The sequence below is a fragment of the Phyllobates terribilis genome, unplaced genomic scaffold, assembly GCF_046119375.1.
Source record: "Phyllobates terribilis strain yellow unplaced genomic scaffold, ASM4611937v1 Scaffold_34__1_contigs__length_13252353, whole genome shotgun sequence".
NCBI classification, from domain to species: Eukaryota; Metazoa; Chordata; class Amphibia; order Anura; family Dendrobatidae; genus Phyllobates; species Phyllobates terribilis.
Genome location: NW_027362794.1, coordinates 12,537,942 through 12,552,491, shown reverse-complemented (window position 1 = coordinate 12,552,491; position 14,550 = coordinate 12,537,942). Strand labels below are relative to the sequence as shown.

At 56.9% G+C, this 14,550-nt stretch overlaps 1 pseudogene; it reads left to right on the top strand.

Moving 5' to 3' along the window:
• The window catches only part of LOC141180642 (UDP-glucuronic acid decarboxylase 1-like), a 137,860-nt pseudogene that overhangs the window by 30,292 nt on the left and 93,018 nt on the right, over nt 1–14,550 (top strand).

The window sequence follows — 14,550 nt, the reverse complement described above, 5'->3', positions numbered from 1 at the left end:
GATCGCTAGCGAGATCGTTATTACGTCACGGTTTTGGGATCGCTGGAGAGTCGTTTCGTGATCGCTGGGGAGCTGTCAAACATGCAGAACTTCCCAACGATTTCGGCCGCCCCAGCGATCTAACTAACGATGTCGGCGGTCGTTGGGAAGCTTTCACACAGCAGTTATTTCAACGATCCACACCTTGATAGGGACTGTACTGTGTCACAAACGCGTGCATAAAATTACTTTTCGTAAAATTACGTACATTTTTGACCACTTTTTTGCGCACGCTTTTTAAAATGCTCCATGTGCCCCTGGGTCTGCCGGCAAAGTGAATGTGAAATTCACTTTGCCGTACAAACACTGCGTAAATATTCGCTGCACTTTTATGGGAGAAAGCGCGGGCGTAAAAAGAATCAACATGTCAATTCTTTACACACCTGCGGCCGCACTTTCTCCCATAGGAACCCATTATCCCCACTGGAATTACGCATTAAACCACTTTATTTTTTTTATTTTAATGCTTACGGTTTTGGGGTTCCTCCACTTCAGGGGCGCGGAAAAGTCCAATTTATGCACGCCTACGTGTCTCAGTTCTGAATCGCTAACGAGGTCGTTGATAAGGTGTCAAATACAGCGATGCACACTGCCCAGCGGGAGCGCGACGACCCAGGGATGGTCCAGGAAGCTTTGTAACGATCAGCGATCTCACAGCAGGGGCCTGATCGTTGCTACCTGTCAGACATAACGAGATCGCTACCAAGATCGCTATTGCATCACAAAAACCGTGACTTATCAACGATCTCGCTAGCGATCTCGTTATGTGTGACGGGGCCTTTACACTTGAAATCGCTTTCAACATTGTTCCTGCGTCTCATTGTCTTTACCACCATTATCTCAGGTGTCAAGCTGCAGAGCAAAAGATAAAAAGTCCAGACTGTGATAAATGATGTCATGTCGGCTCTTGTAATCTTTGGCCTTTTTATTGTTTGTTGTTTTGATATAATGGTTCCTTGTAAAGCCCATAGTCTGTATTCTACTTATTTTTTTATTACATTCACTTTATGCTTTTTCCTCAATCTCCTCCTATGTTAATCATCAGATCCAGAAGTACACCCTCAAAATGAAGACTACTGGGGACATGTGAATCCTATTGGCCCCGAGCTTGTTATGATGAGGGAAAGCGAGTAGCAGAGACCATGTGCTATTCTTATATGAAACAGGTTGGTCGTGTTACTAATATTCAGTGTAATCTGGAAGACGTCTTACAACCTACAATAACACCCCTCCCCCCCACCCCAAATTTTTGACCCATGTCATGAATCAAAATCGCTCATACAAGTCTGTGGGTCCGTGGAAATTATGGATAGCATTAGTCGGTTATACAGTAATGTCTAAAAAAAAAATCGTTTGTCTCCCAAGCAAATATATAAAACTGGAGGATATCATGGTCCGAATAATGGGGTCTGACAAAAACTCTTAATAAGGCCTTGCAGACGCCCTTATTCTGACCTCTATATCTTTAAGCCCTATGTATTTCCTGTGCTCTAATTACATTAGGGAGACTTTATTTGCTGAGGGATTGTTTTTTTTTGCTGATGGTGTGATTTGCCCAAGTTTCAAAACTATTGCACGTTGTGTAATTTGCGCAGTTTTAAGTCCCTTGATAAGTAGCTAATCTTGTATGTGATGGAGTAATTGATTTTTCCACTACCCATGTAATAGAGTGCTTTTTTGTATTAAATCTACTATCTTTACAGCATGCTCCATCTGAAATGGGTCAATTTAGTCTTACAATATTAAAATGTCTGTGGCACACAAGCAATATAAATGTTCTGTACATTAAGAATGGTAGAAATGGTAAAAACAAAACAAAACCCCAAAATACACCGTTGGAGAATTAAATGAGGGTCCCATCTTGATAACGATCAGCTAAGCCGCTAGGGCCCTATGCAAGACCTGGCAAGACAGAGGGCAATAAAAGCTGCAATCCTTCATTTGGGTGCTACAGTTGAAATGAACATACACACTGCAATTACCCCCTCCCTCCCCTAAGTTTTAAAGCTGATTGCTCAAGGTTGCTTCACTCGGTAATTGCCTAAAAAAGTGGGAAATGTTTCAGTTACTATGTTATAGGTGTTCTATATAGACTGGGTCAACGTAGGGAACCACTCAGATAGCCTTCTAGTGGTGCTGTGACTTCTTAGCATCTACTACTCATCTGCTTTTTTTCCTACGAGGCTGTGACTTAACACTTTAAAAACCAAAAAGGTATTTGACATATTACTTTTCACTTCAAATTCTTTTGGAGCGCTTTGATAAAAGTATTTCAGATTTCTTGGAAATTCTGCTATCTTTTTGTGAAAACCACAAAGTTCAGTCTTTGAAGTTGGGTTTCTGCCATAACTTTAAGTGACAATGAGTTCTGGGGTGGCCAGTCCACTCTTCTGCTGCCAGTCTCATCTTGATATAATAATGGCTTGATCGTCACAGCAGTGGGCTTGAAGTTGTTATATTATTGCTAATTATGTTTTATTTCCAACCAAAAAAAATTCAAAGGGTGTTTCATTATGTAAAATAGAATGTGTTTATACGAGTCACAAATTACAGAATCAATTAACCATGCCAGAGCAATTCACTATAGACCTGAGGTCTTCAACAAATGGTTTTGTGAATGTGTGTCCTTGCTATAGGAAATGCTGCATTGATAACATTATGTCATATAATACATGCTGTGCCCTCTCAAGGAAAGCTAATCACAACTTATTGGAAACATTTACATGGGTTTTCTTTTTATAAATGGGTACAATTTCAAACTGCAGATAGAAGCAAGCAGCTCGTCAACATTCATAAGAACAGAGGGCTTCTTAATTCCATAGGTTACCAGCTACCTCTGCAAACTAACAAAGGGCAGTATTCTATCAGAGGTGGCTAGGTTCCTGGGCAAGTAGTGCAGCTCTTGTATGCTTTATGCTATAGAGCTTGCAAGCGCTGCTCTGAAGCTAGCCAGATGGCTGGATCCAGCCAGGCTCATTGTCCCTGCACTTACACAATGCTGCAGAGGCAAAGCTAGCTCTGCTGTCAACAGTGGACAGTTTGGGCCAACTGTGCGGCCATGTTGCTGGTCAGTTTCATCATTCATTCAGGAACGCCCCCAGGCAAGTAAGAAGCCAGTAGGCTGGTTAGTGGTACCTTCCAAAACTCGTAATGAAAACAACCTTGTAAAGCGATACAAGCTATGGTAGAAAAATACATGCTTATTTGTGTAGAATGTTTTTACAAACAAAAGTCTAATTTTTACTGGAAGAAAATGTGGTCTCTAAACTGCTTTTCTTGTTGGCAGGAAGGTGTGGAGGTCAGAGTGGCTCGGATATTTAATACATTTGGGCCACGTATGCACATGAATGATGGAAGAGTTGTCAGTAACTTTGTACTACAAGCACTACAAGGAGAGCCTTTAACTGTAAGTACGAAATGGCAAACCGTTCTGGTCTAAATACCCTCTAATAGGTTTCTTCTAATTGAAGGATGGTATAAACATCCTGCCTGTTCCTCACCTCCGCGCATGCTGTTTTCTGCACCAAATCTTTTAGTTGGATTAAAAGGAAATTGGTCTCTATACCGTACATGATAGAATGAATGAAAAATGAATCAGCTTATTAAAAAGTTCTTTCATAAAGTTAAGTGAAGTTGCATCACTAGCAAATAAAATTGGCCAAGGTTTTCATGCCATGTTTTATGGAAGGAATCTGAAACTTTTAGGCATTACGATTTCTCTACTCATTGTTTTGGGTCCAGAAGTATGACATAGCGGTTTTCTAATGATATTTGCATCATGATTGTACACCTATTATGAGTCGTCCTCGTCAATCCTTAACCTCCTCCTCATCCATCCTAGTCCTCCTCGACATCGTTGTTGCCCTCCTAGTCCGCCCTTGAGGGAGTCCTTGTGTCCTCCAGGCCTCATCCTTTTCTGGCCCGCGGCCTCCGGGCCTCCTCCTTTTCTGGCCCGCGGCCTCGTCCTTTTCTGGCCCGCGGCCTTGTCCTCTCTGGCCCACGTTCTCGTCCTCTCTGGCCCTCATCCTCTCTGGCCCGCGTCCTCGTCCTCTCTGGCCCACGTTCTCGTCCTCTCTGGCCCTCATCCTCTCTGGCCCGCGTCCTCGTCCTCTCTGGCCCGCGTCCTCTCTGGCCCGCGTCCTCGTCCTTTCTGACCCGCGTCCTCGTCCTCTCTTGCCTGCGTCCTCTCTGGCCCGCGTCCTCTCTGGCCCGCATCCTCTTTGGCCCGCATCCTCTCTGGCCTGCGTCCTCGTCCTCTCTGGCCTGCGTCCTCGTCCTTTTTGGCCCGCGTCCTCGTCCTTTTTGGCCCGCGTCCTCTTTGGCCCACGTCCTCTCTGGCGTGCGTCCTCTCTGGCCTCCGTCCTCGTCCTCTCTGGCCCGCCTCCTCTCTGGCCTGCTTCCTCGTCCTCTCTGGCCCGCGTCCTCTCTGGCCCGCGTCCTCGTCCTTTTTGGCTTGCGTCCTCATCCTTTTTGGCCCGCGTCCTCGTCCTTTTTGGCCCGCGTCCTCGTCCTTTTTGGCCCGTGTCCTCGTCCTTTTTGGCCCGCGCCCTCGTCCTTTTTGGCCCGCGTCCTCGTCCTTTTTGGCCCGCGTCCTCGTCCTTTTTGGCCCGTGTCCTCGTCCTTTTTGGCCCGCTTCCTTGTCCTTTTTGGCCCGCGTCCTCGTCCTCTTTCGCCTGCGTCCTCCATACCTTGTCCTTTTGGCCCGCGTCCTCGTCCTTTTTGGCCCGCGTCCTCGTCCTCTCTTGCCTGCGTCCTCTCTGGCCCGCGTCCTCTCTGGCCCGCATCCTCTCTGGTCCTCGTCCTCTCTGGCCTGCGTCTTCGTCCACTCTGGCCCGCGTCCTCGTCCTTTTTGGGCCGCATCCTCGTCCTTTTTGGCCCGCGTCCTCGTCCTCTCTGGCCCGCGTCCTATTTGGCCCGCGTCCTCTCTGGCGCGCGTCCTCTCTGGCCCGCGTCCTCTCTGGCCCGCGTCCTCTCTGGCCTGCGTCCTCTCTGGCCTGCGTCCTCGCCCGCGTCCTCTTCCTTTTTGGCCCGCATCCTCTTCCTTTTTGGCCCGCGTCGTCGTCCTTTTTGGACCGCGTCCTCGTCCTCTCTGGCCCGCGTCCTCTTTGGCCCACGTCCTCTCTGGCCCGCGTCCTCTCTGGCCTCCGTCCTCGTCCTCTCTGGCCCGCGTCCTCTCTGGCCTGCGTCCTCGTCCTCTCTGGCCCGCGTCCTCTCTGGCCCGCGTCCTCGTCCTTTTTGGCTTGCGTCCTCGTCCTTTTTGGCCCGCGTCCTCGTCCTTTTTGGCCCGCGTCCTCGTCCTTTTTGGCCCGCGTCCTCGTCCTTTTTGAACCCGCGCCCTCGTCCTCTTTGACCCGCGCCCTCGTCCTTTTTGGCCCGCGTCCTCGTCCTTATTGGCCCACGTCCTCGTCCTTTATGGCCCGCTTTCTCGTCCTTTTTGGCCTGCGTCATCGTCCTTTTTCACCTGCGTCCTCCATACCTTGTCCTTTTGGCCCGCGTCCTCGTCCTCTGGCCCGCGTCCTCCATACCTCGTCCTTTTGGACCGCGTCCTCCATACCTCGTCCCTTTTGGCCCGCGTCCTCCATACCTGGTCCTCTGGCCCACGTCCTCGTCCTCTGGCTGGCGTCCTCCTTACCTCGTTCTTTTGGCCCGCGTCTTCCACTCCATACCTGGTCTCGTGGCCCGCGTCCTCCATACCTGGTCCCCTGGACGGCGTCCTTTTGGCCCGCGTCCTCCATACCTCGTTCTCTGGCCCGCATCCTAGTCCTCTGGCCAGCGTCCTCCTTACCTCGTTCTTTTGGCCCGCGTCCTCTATACCAGGTCCCCTGTCCCGGGTCCTTCATACCTCGTCCTTTTGGCCCGCGTCCTCCATTCCTCGTCCTCTGGCCCGCGTCCTCCATACCTGGTCCTCTTTGGCCCGCGTCCTCCATACCTGGTCCTTTTTGGCCCGCGTTCTTTTCTGGCCCGCGTACTTCATACCTCGTCCTTTTTAGTCCGCATCCTCGTACTCTGGCCCGCATCCTCGTACTTTGGCCCGCGTCCTCCATACCTGGTCCTTTGGCCCGTGTCCTCCATACCTGGTCCTTTTGACCCATGTCCCCCGTACCTGGTCCTTTTGGCCCGCGTCCTCCATACCTGGTCCTTTGGCCCGCGTCCTCCATACCTGGTCCTTTTGGCCCGCGTCCTCCACACCTTGTCCTTTTGGTCCGCGTCCTCCATACCTCGTCCCTTTTGGACCGCGTCCTTCATACCTCGTCCTCTGGCCCGCGTCCTCGTCCTCTGGCCCGTGTCCTCCTTACCTCGTTCTTTTGGCCCGCGTCCTCCATACCTGGTCCCCTGGCCCGCGTCCTCCATACCTGGTCCCCTAGCCGGCGTCCTTTTGGCCCGCATCCTCCATACCTCGTTCTCTGGCCCGCAACCTCGTCCTCTGCCCCTCGTCCTCCTTACCTCGTTCTTTTGGCAAGCGTCCTCCATACCTGGTCCCCTGTCCCGCGTCCTCCATACCTCGTCCTTTTACCCGCGTCCTCCATACCTCGTCCTTTTGCCCGCGTCCTCGTCCTCTGGCCCGCGTCCTTGTCCTCTGGCCCACGTCCTCCATATCTGGTCCTTTTTGGCCCGCGTCCTTTTCTGGCCCGCGTCCTCGTCCTTTTTTGCCCGCGTCCTCCATACCTCGTCCTCTGGCCCGCGTCCTCCATACCTCGTCCTCTGGCCCGCGTCCTCCATACCTCGTCCCTTTTGGTCCTCGTCCTCCGGGCCCGCGTCCTTTTCTGGCCAGCGCCCTTTACAGGCCCGCGTCCTTCATACCTTGTCCTTTTTGGCCCGCATCCTCGTCCTCTGGCCCGCGTCCTCCATACCTGGTCCTTTTGGCTCGCGTCCTCCATACCTGGTCCTTTTGGCCCGCGTCCGCCATACCTGGTCCTCTGGCCCGCGTCCTCCATACCTGGTCCTTTTGGCACGCGTCCTCCACACCTCGTCCTTTTGGCCCGCGTCCTCCACACCTCGTCGCTTTTGGTCCTCGTCCTCTGGCCTGCGTCCTCCATACCTCGTACTCTGGCCCGCGTCCTCGTCCTTTTGGCCCGCGTCCTCCATACCTCATCCTCTGGCCCACGTCCTCGTCCTCTGGCCAGCGTCCTCCTTACGTCATTCTTTTGGCCCGCGTCCTCCATACCTGGTCTCCTGGCACGCGTCCTCCATACCTGGTCCCCAGGACAGCGTCCTTTTGGCCCGCGTCCTCCATACCTCGTTCTCTGGCCCGCATCCTCATCCTCTGGCCAGCATCCTCCTTACCTCGTTCTTTTGGCCCACGTCCTCCAAACCAGGTCCCATGTCCCGCGTTCTTCATACCTCGTCCTTTTGGCCCGCGTCCTCCATTCCTCATCCTCTGGCCCGCGTCCTCCATACCTGGTCCTTTTTGGCCCGCGTCCTTTTCTGGCCCGCGTCCTCGTCCTTTTTTGCCCGCGTCCTCCATACCTCGTCCTCTGGCCCGCGTCCTCCATAACTCGTCCTCTGGCCCGCGTCCTCCATACCTCGTCCCTTTTGGTCCTCGTCCTCCGGGCCCGCGTCCTTTTCTGGCCAGCGCCCTTTACAGGCCCGCGTCCTTCATACCTTGTCCTTTTGGGCCCGCGTCCTCGTCCTCTGGCCCGCGTCCTCCATACCTGGTCCTCTGGCCCGCGTCCTCCATACCTGGTCCTTTTGGCCCGCGTCCTCCATACCTGGTCCTTTTGGCTCGCGTCCTCCATACCTGGTCCTTTTGGCCCGCGTCCTCCATACCTGGTCCTTTTGGCCCGCGTCCTCCATACCTGGTCCTCTTTGGCCCGCGTCCTCCATACCTGGTCCTTTTTGGCCCGCGTTCTTTTCTGGCCCGCGTACTTCATACCTCGTCCTTTTTGGTCCGCGTCCTCGTACTCTGGCCCGCATCCTCGTACCTTGTCCCGCGTCCTCCATACCTGGTCCTTTGGCCCGTGTCCTCCATACCTGGTCCTTATGGCCCATGTCCCCCGTACCTGGTCCTTTTGGCCCGCGTCCTCCATACCTCGTCCCTTTTGGACCGCGTCCTTCATACCTCGTCCTCTGGCCCGCGTCCTCGTCCTCTGGCCCGTGTCCTCCTTACCTCGTTCTTTTGGCCCGCGTCCTCCATACCTGGTCCCCTGGCCCGCGTCCTCCATACCTGGTCCCCTAGCCGGCGTCCTTTTAGCCCGCATCCTCCATACCTCGTTCTCTGACCCGCTACCTCGTCCTCTGCCCCGCGTCCTCCTTACCTCGTTCTTTTGGCAAGCGTCCTCCATACCTGGTCCCCTGTCCCGCGTAATCCATACCTCGTCCTTTTACCCGCGTCCTCCATACCTCGTCCTTTGGCCCACGTCCTCGTCCTCAGGCCCGCGTCCTTGTCCTCTGGCCCACGTCCTCCATACCTGGTCCTTTTTGGCCCGCGTACTTTTCTGGCCCGCGTCCTTTTCTGGCCCGCGTCCTCGTCCTTTTTTGCCCGCGTCCTCCATACCTCGTCCTCTGGCCCGCGTCCTCCATAACTCGTCCTCTGGCCCGCGTCCTCCATACCTCGTCCCTTTTGGTCCTCGTCCTCCGGGCCCGCGTCCTTTTCTGGCCAGCGCCCTTTACAGGCCCGCGTCCTTCATACCTTGTCCTTTTGGGCCCGCGTCCTCGTCCTCTGGCCCGCGTCCTCCATACCTGGTCCTCTGGCCCGAGTCCTCCATACCTGGTCCTTTTGGCCCGCGTCCTCCACACCTTGTCCTTTTGGCCCGCGTCCTCCATACCTCGTCCCTTTTGGACCGCGTCCTTCATACCTCGTTCTCTGGCCCGCATCCTCATCCTCTGGCCAGCATCCTCCTTACCTCGTTCTTTTGGCCCACGTCCTCCAAACCAGGTCCCATGTCCCGCGTTCTTCATACCTCGTCCTTTTGGCCCGCGTCCTCCATTCCTCGTCCTCTGGCCCGCATCCTCCATACCTGGTCCTTTTTGGCCCGCGTCCTTTTCTGGCCCGCGTCCTCGTCCTTTTTTGCCCGCGTCCTCCATACCTCGTCCTCTGGCCCGCGTCCTCCATAACTCGTCCTCTGGCCCGCGTCCTCCATACCTCGTCCCTTTTGGTCCTCGTCCTCCGGGCCCGCGTCCTTTTCTGGCCAGCGCCCTTTACAGGCCCGCGTCCTTCATACCTTGTCCTTTTGGGCCCGGCGTCCTCGTCCTCTGGCCCGCGTCCTCCATACCTGGTCCTCTGGCCCGCGTCCTCCATACCTGGTCCTTTTGGCCCGCGTCCTCCATACCTGGTCCTTTTGGCTCGCGTCCTCCATACCTGGTCCTTTTGGCCCGCGTCCTCCATACCTGGTCCTTTTGGCCCGCGTCCTCCATACCTGGTCCTTTTTGGCCCGCGTTCTTTTCTGGCCCGCGTACTTCATACCTCGTCCTTTTTTGTCCGCGTCCTCGTACTCTGGCCCGCATCCTCGTACCTTGTCCCTCGTCCTCCATACCTGGTCCTTTGGCCCGTGTCCTCCATACCTGGTCCTTTTGGCCCATGTCCCCCGTACCTGGTCCTTTTGGCCCGCGTCCTCCATACCTGGTCCTTTGGCCCGCGTCCTCCATACCTGGTGCTTTTGGCCCGCGTCCTCCACACCTTGTCCTTTTGGCCCGCGTCCTCCATACCTCGTCCCTTTTGGACCGCGTCCTTCATACCTCGTCCTCTGGCCCGCGTCCTCATCCTCTGGCCCGTGTCCTCCTTACCTCGTTCTTTTGGCCCGCGTCCTCCATACCTGGTCCCCTGGCCCGCGTCCTCCATACCTGGTCCCCTAGCCGGCGTCCTTTTGGCCCGCATCCTCCATACCTCTTTCTCTGGCCCGCAACCTCGTCCTCTGCCCCGCGTCCTCCTTACCTCGTTCTTTTGGCAAGCGTCCTCCATACCTGGTCCCCTGTCCCGCGTCCTCCATACCTCGTCCTTTTACCTGCGTCCTCCATACCTCGTCCTTTGGCCCGCGTCCTCGTCCTCTGGCCCGCGTCCTTGTCCTCTGGCCCACGTCCTCCATACCTGGTCCTTTTTGGCCCGCGTCCTTTTCTGGCCCGCGTCCTTTTCTGGCCCGCGTCCTCGTCCTTTTTTGCCCGCGTCCTCCATACCTCGTCCTCTGGCCCGCGTCCTCCATAACTCGTCCTCTGGCCCGCGTCCTCCATACCTCGTCCCTTTTGGTCCTCGTCCTCCGGGCCCGCGTCCTTTTCTGGCCAGCGCAATTAACAGGCCCGCGTCCTTCATACCTTGTCCTTTTGGGCCCGCGTCCTCGTCCTCTGGCCCGCGTCCTCCATACCTGGTCCTCTGGCCCGCGTCCTCCATACCTGGTCCTTTTGGTCCGCGTCCTCCATACCTGGTCCTTTTGGCTCGCGTCCTCCATACCTGGTCCTTTTGGCCCGCGTCCTCCATACCTGGTCCTTTTGGCCCGCGTCCTCCATACCTGGTCCTCTTTGGCCCGCGTCCTCCATACCTGGTCCTTTTTGGCCCGCGTTCTTTTCTGGCCCGCGTACTTCATACCTCGTCCTTTTTGGTCCGCGTCCTCGTACTCTGGCCCGCATCCTCGTACTTTGGCCCGCGTCCTCCATACCTGGTCCTTTGGCCTGTGTCCTCCATACCTGGTCCTTTTGGCCCATGTCCCCCGTACCTGGTCCTTTTGGCCCGCGTCCTCCATACCTGGTCCTGTGGCCCGCGTCCTCCATACCTGGTCCTTTTGGCCCGCGTCCTCCACACCTTGTCCTTTTGGCCCGCGTCCTCCATACCTCTTCCCTTTTGGACCGCGTCCTTCATACCTCGTCCTCTGGCCCGCGTCCTCGTCCTCTGGCCCGTGTCCTCCTTACCTCGTTCTTTTGGCCCGCGTCCTCCATACCTGGTCCCCTGGCCCGCGTCCTCCATACCTGGTCCCCTAGCCGGCGTCCTTTTGGCCCGCATCCTCCATACCTCGTTCTCTGGCCCGCAACCTCGTCCTCTGCCCCGCGTCCTCCTTACCTCGTTCTTTTGGCAAGCGTCCTCCATACCTGGTCCCCTGTCCCGCGTCCTCCATACCTCATCCTTTTACCCGCGTCCTCCATACCTCGTCCTTTGGCCCGCGTCCTCGTCCTCTGGCCCGCGTCCTTGTCCTCTGGCCCACGTCCTCCATACCTGGTCCTTTTTGGCCCGCGTCCTTTTCTGGCCCGCGTCCTTTTCTGGCCCGCGTCCTCGTCCTTTTTTGCCCGCGTCCTCCATACCTCGTCCTCTGGCCCGCGTCCTCCATACCTCGTCCTCTGGCCCGCGTCCTCCATACCTCGTCCCTTTTGGTCCTCGTCCTCCGGGCCCGCGTCCTTTTCTGGCCAGCGCCCTTTACAGGCTCGCGTCCTTCATACCTTGTCCTTTTTTTCCCGCGTCCTCGTCCTCTGGCCCGCGTCCTCAATACCTGGTCCTTTTGGCTCGCGTCCTCCATACCTGGTCCTTTTGGCCCGCGTCCGCCATACCTGGTCCTCTGGCCCGCGTCCTCCATACCTGGTCCTTTTGGCACGCGTCCTCCACACCTCGTCCTTTTGGCCCGCGTCCTCCACACCTCGTCGCTTTTGGTCCTCGTCCTCTGGCCTGCGGCCTCCATACCTCATCCTCTGGCCCACGTCCTCGTCCTCTGGCCAGCGTCCTCCTTACCTCATTCTTTTGGCCCGCGTCCTCCATACCTGGTCTCCTGGCACGCGTCCTCCATACCTGGTCCCCAGGACAGCGTCCTTTTGGCCCGCGTCCTCCATACCTCGTTCTCTGGCCCGCATCCTCATCCTCTGGCCAGCATCCTCCTTACCTCGTTCTTTTGGCCCACGTCCTCCAAACCAGGTCCCATGTCCCGCGTCCTTCATACCTCGTCCTTTTGGCCCGCGTCCTCCATTCCTCGTCCTCTGGCCCGCGTCCTCCATACCTGGTCCTTTTTGGCCCGCGTCCTTTTCTGGCCCGCGTCCTCGTCCTTTTTTGCCCGCGTCCTCCATACCTCGTCCTCTGGCCCGCGTCCTCCATAACTCGTCCTCTGGCCCGCGTCCTCCATACCTCGTCCCTTTTGGTCCTCGTCCTCCGGGCCCGCGTCCTTTTCTGGCCAGCGCCCTTTACAGGCCCGCGTCCTTCATACCTTGTCCTTTTGGGCCCGCGTCCTCGTCCTCTGGCCCGCGTCCTCCATACCTGGTCCTCTGGCCCGCGTCCTCCATACCTGGTCCTTTTGGCCCGCGTCCTCCATACCTGGTCCTTTTGGCTCGCGTCCTCCATACCTGGTCCTTTTGGCCCGCGTCCGCCATACCTGGTCCTCTGGCCCGTGTCCTCCATACCTGGTCCTTTTGGCACGCGTCCTCCACACCTCGTCCTTTTGGCCCGTGTCCTCCACACCTCGTCGCTTTTGGTCCTCGTCCTCTGGCCTGCGTCCTCCATACCTCGTACTATGGCCCGCGTCCTCGTCCTTTTGGCCCGCGTCCTCCATACCTCATCCTCTGGCCCACGTCCTCGTCCTCTGGCCAGCGTCCTCCTTACCTCATTCTTTTGGCCCGCGTCCTCCATACCTGGTCTCCTGGCACGCGTCCTCCATACCTGGTCCCCAGGACAGCGTCCTTTTGGCCCGCGTCCTCCATACCTCGTTCTCTGGCCCGCATCCTCATCCTCTGGCCAGCATCCTCCTTATCTCGTTCTTTTGGCCCACGTCCTCCAAACCAGGTCCCATGTCCCGCGTCCTTCATACCTCGTCCTTTTGGCCCGCGTCCTCCATTCCTCGTCCTCTGGCCCGCGTCCTCCATACCTGGTCCTCTTTGGACCACGTCCTCCATACCTGGTCCTTTTGGGCCCGCGTTCTTTTCTGGCTCGCGTCCTTCATACCTCGTCCTTTTTGGACCGCGTCCTCGTCCTCTGGCCCGCATCCTTGTACTTTAGCCCGCGTCCTCCATACCTGGTCCTTTGGCCCGTGTCCTCCATACCAGGTCCTTTTGGCCTGTGTCCCCCATACCTGATCCCTTTGGCCTGCGTCCTCCATACCTGGTCCTTTTGGTCCCCGCGTCCTCCCTACCTGGTCCTTTGGCCCGCGTCCTCCATACCTGGTCATTTTGGCCTGTGTCCTCCACACCTTGTCCTTTTGGCCCGCGTCCTCCATACCTCGTCTCTTTTGAACCGCGTCCTTCATACCTCGTCCTCTGGCCCGCGTCCTCGTCCTCTGGACCGTGTCCTCCTTACCTCGTTCTTTTGGCCCGCGTCCTCCATACCTGGTCCCCTGGCCCGCGTCCTCCATACCTGGTCCCCTAGCCCGCGTCCTTTTGGCCCGCATCCTCCATACCTCGTTCTCTGCCCCGCGTCCTCCTTACCTCGTTCTTTTAGCCCGCGTCCTTCATACCTGGTCCCCTGTCCCGCGTCCTCCATACCTCGTCCTTTTTGCCCGCGTCCTCCATACCTGGTCCTTTTTGGCCCGCGTCCTCGTCCTCTGGCCCGCGTCCTCCATACCTCGTCCTTTTTGGCCCGCGTCCTCCATACCTGGTCCTTTTTGGCCCGCGTCTTTTTCTGGCCCGCGTCCTTCATACCTTGTCCTTTTGGGCCCGCGTCCTCGTTCTTTGGCCCGCGTCCTCCATACCTGGTTTTCTGGCCCGCGTCCTCCATACCTGGTCCTTTTAGGCCCGCGTCCTCCATATCTGGTCCTTTTTGCCCGCGTCCTCCATACCTGGTCCTTTTGGCCCGCCTCCTCCATACCTGGTCCTTTTGGCCCGCGTCCTCCATACCTGGTCCTCTGGCCCGCATCCTCCATACCTGGTCCTTTTGGCCCGTGTCCTCCACACCTCATCCTTTTGGCCCGTGTCCTCCACACCTCGTCCCTTTTGGCCCGCGTCCTCGTCGTCTGGCCCGCGTCCTCCATACCTCGTCCTCTGGCCCGCGTCCTCATAACCTCGTTCTTTTAGCCTGGGTCCTCCAGACCTGGTCCCCTGGCCCACGTCCTCCATACCTCTTCCTTTTGGCCCACGTCCTCCATACCTTGTCCTCTGGCCCTCGTCCTCGTACTCTGACCCGCGTCCTCATCCTCTTACCAGCGTCCTCCATACCTGGTCCTTTTTGGCCCGCGTCCTCCATACCTGGTCCTTTTTGGCCCACGTCCTTTTCTGGCCCGCGTCCTTCATACCTTTTCCTTTTGGGCCCGCGTCCTCGTTCTTTGGCCCGCGTCCTCCATACCTGGTTTTCTGGCCCACGTCCTCCATACCTGGTCCTTTTGGCCCGCGTCCTCCATACCTGGTCCTTTTGGCCCGCGTCCTCCATACCTGGTCCTTTTGGCCCACGTCCTCCATACCTGGTCATTTTGGCCTGCGTCCTCCATACCTGGTCCTCTGGCCCGCGTCCTCCATACCTGGTCCTTTTGGCCCGCGTCCTCCACACCTCATCCTTTTGGCCCGTGTCCTCCACACCTCGTCCCTTTTGGCCCGCGTCCTCGTCGTCTGGCCCGCGTCCTCCATACCTCGTCCTCTGGCCCGCGTCCTCATAACCTCGTTCTTTTAGCCCGGGTCCTCCAGACC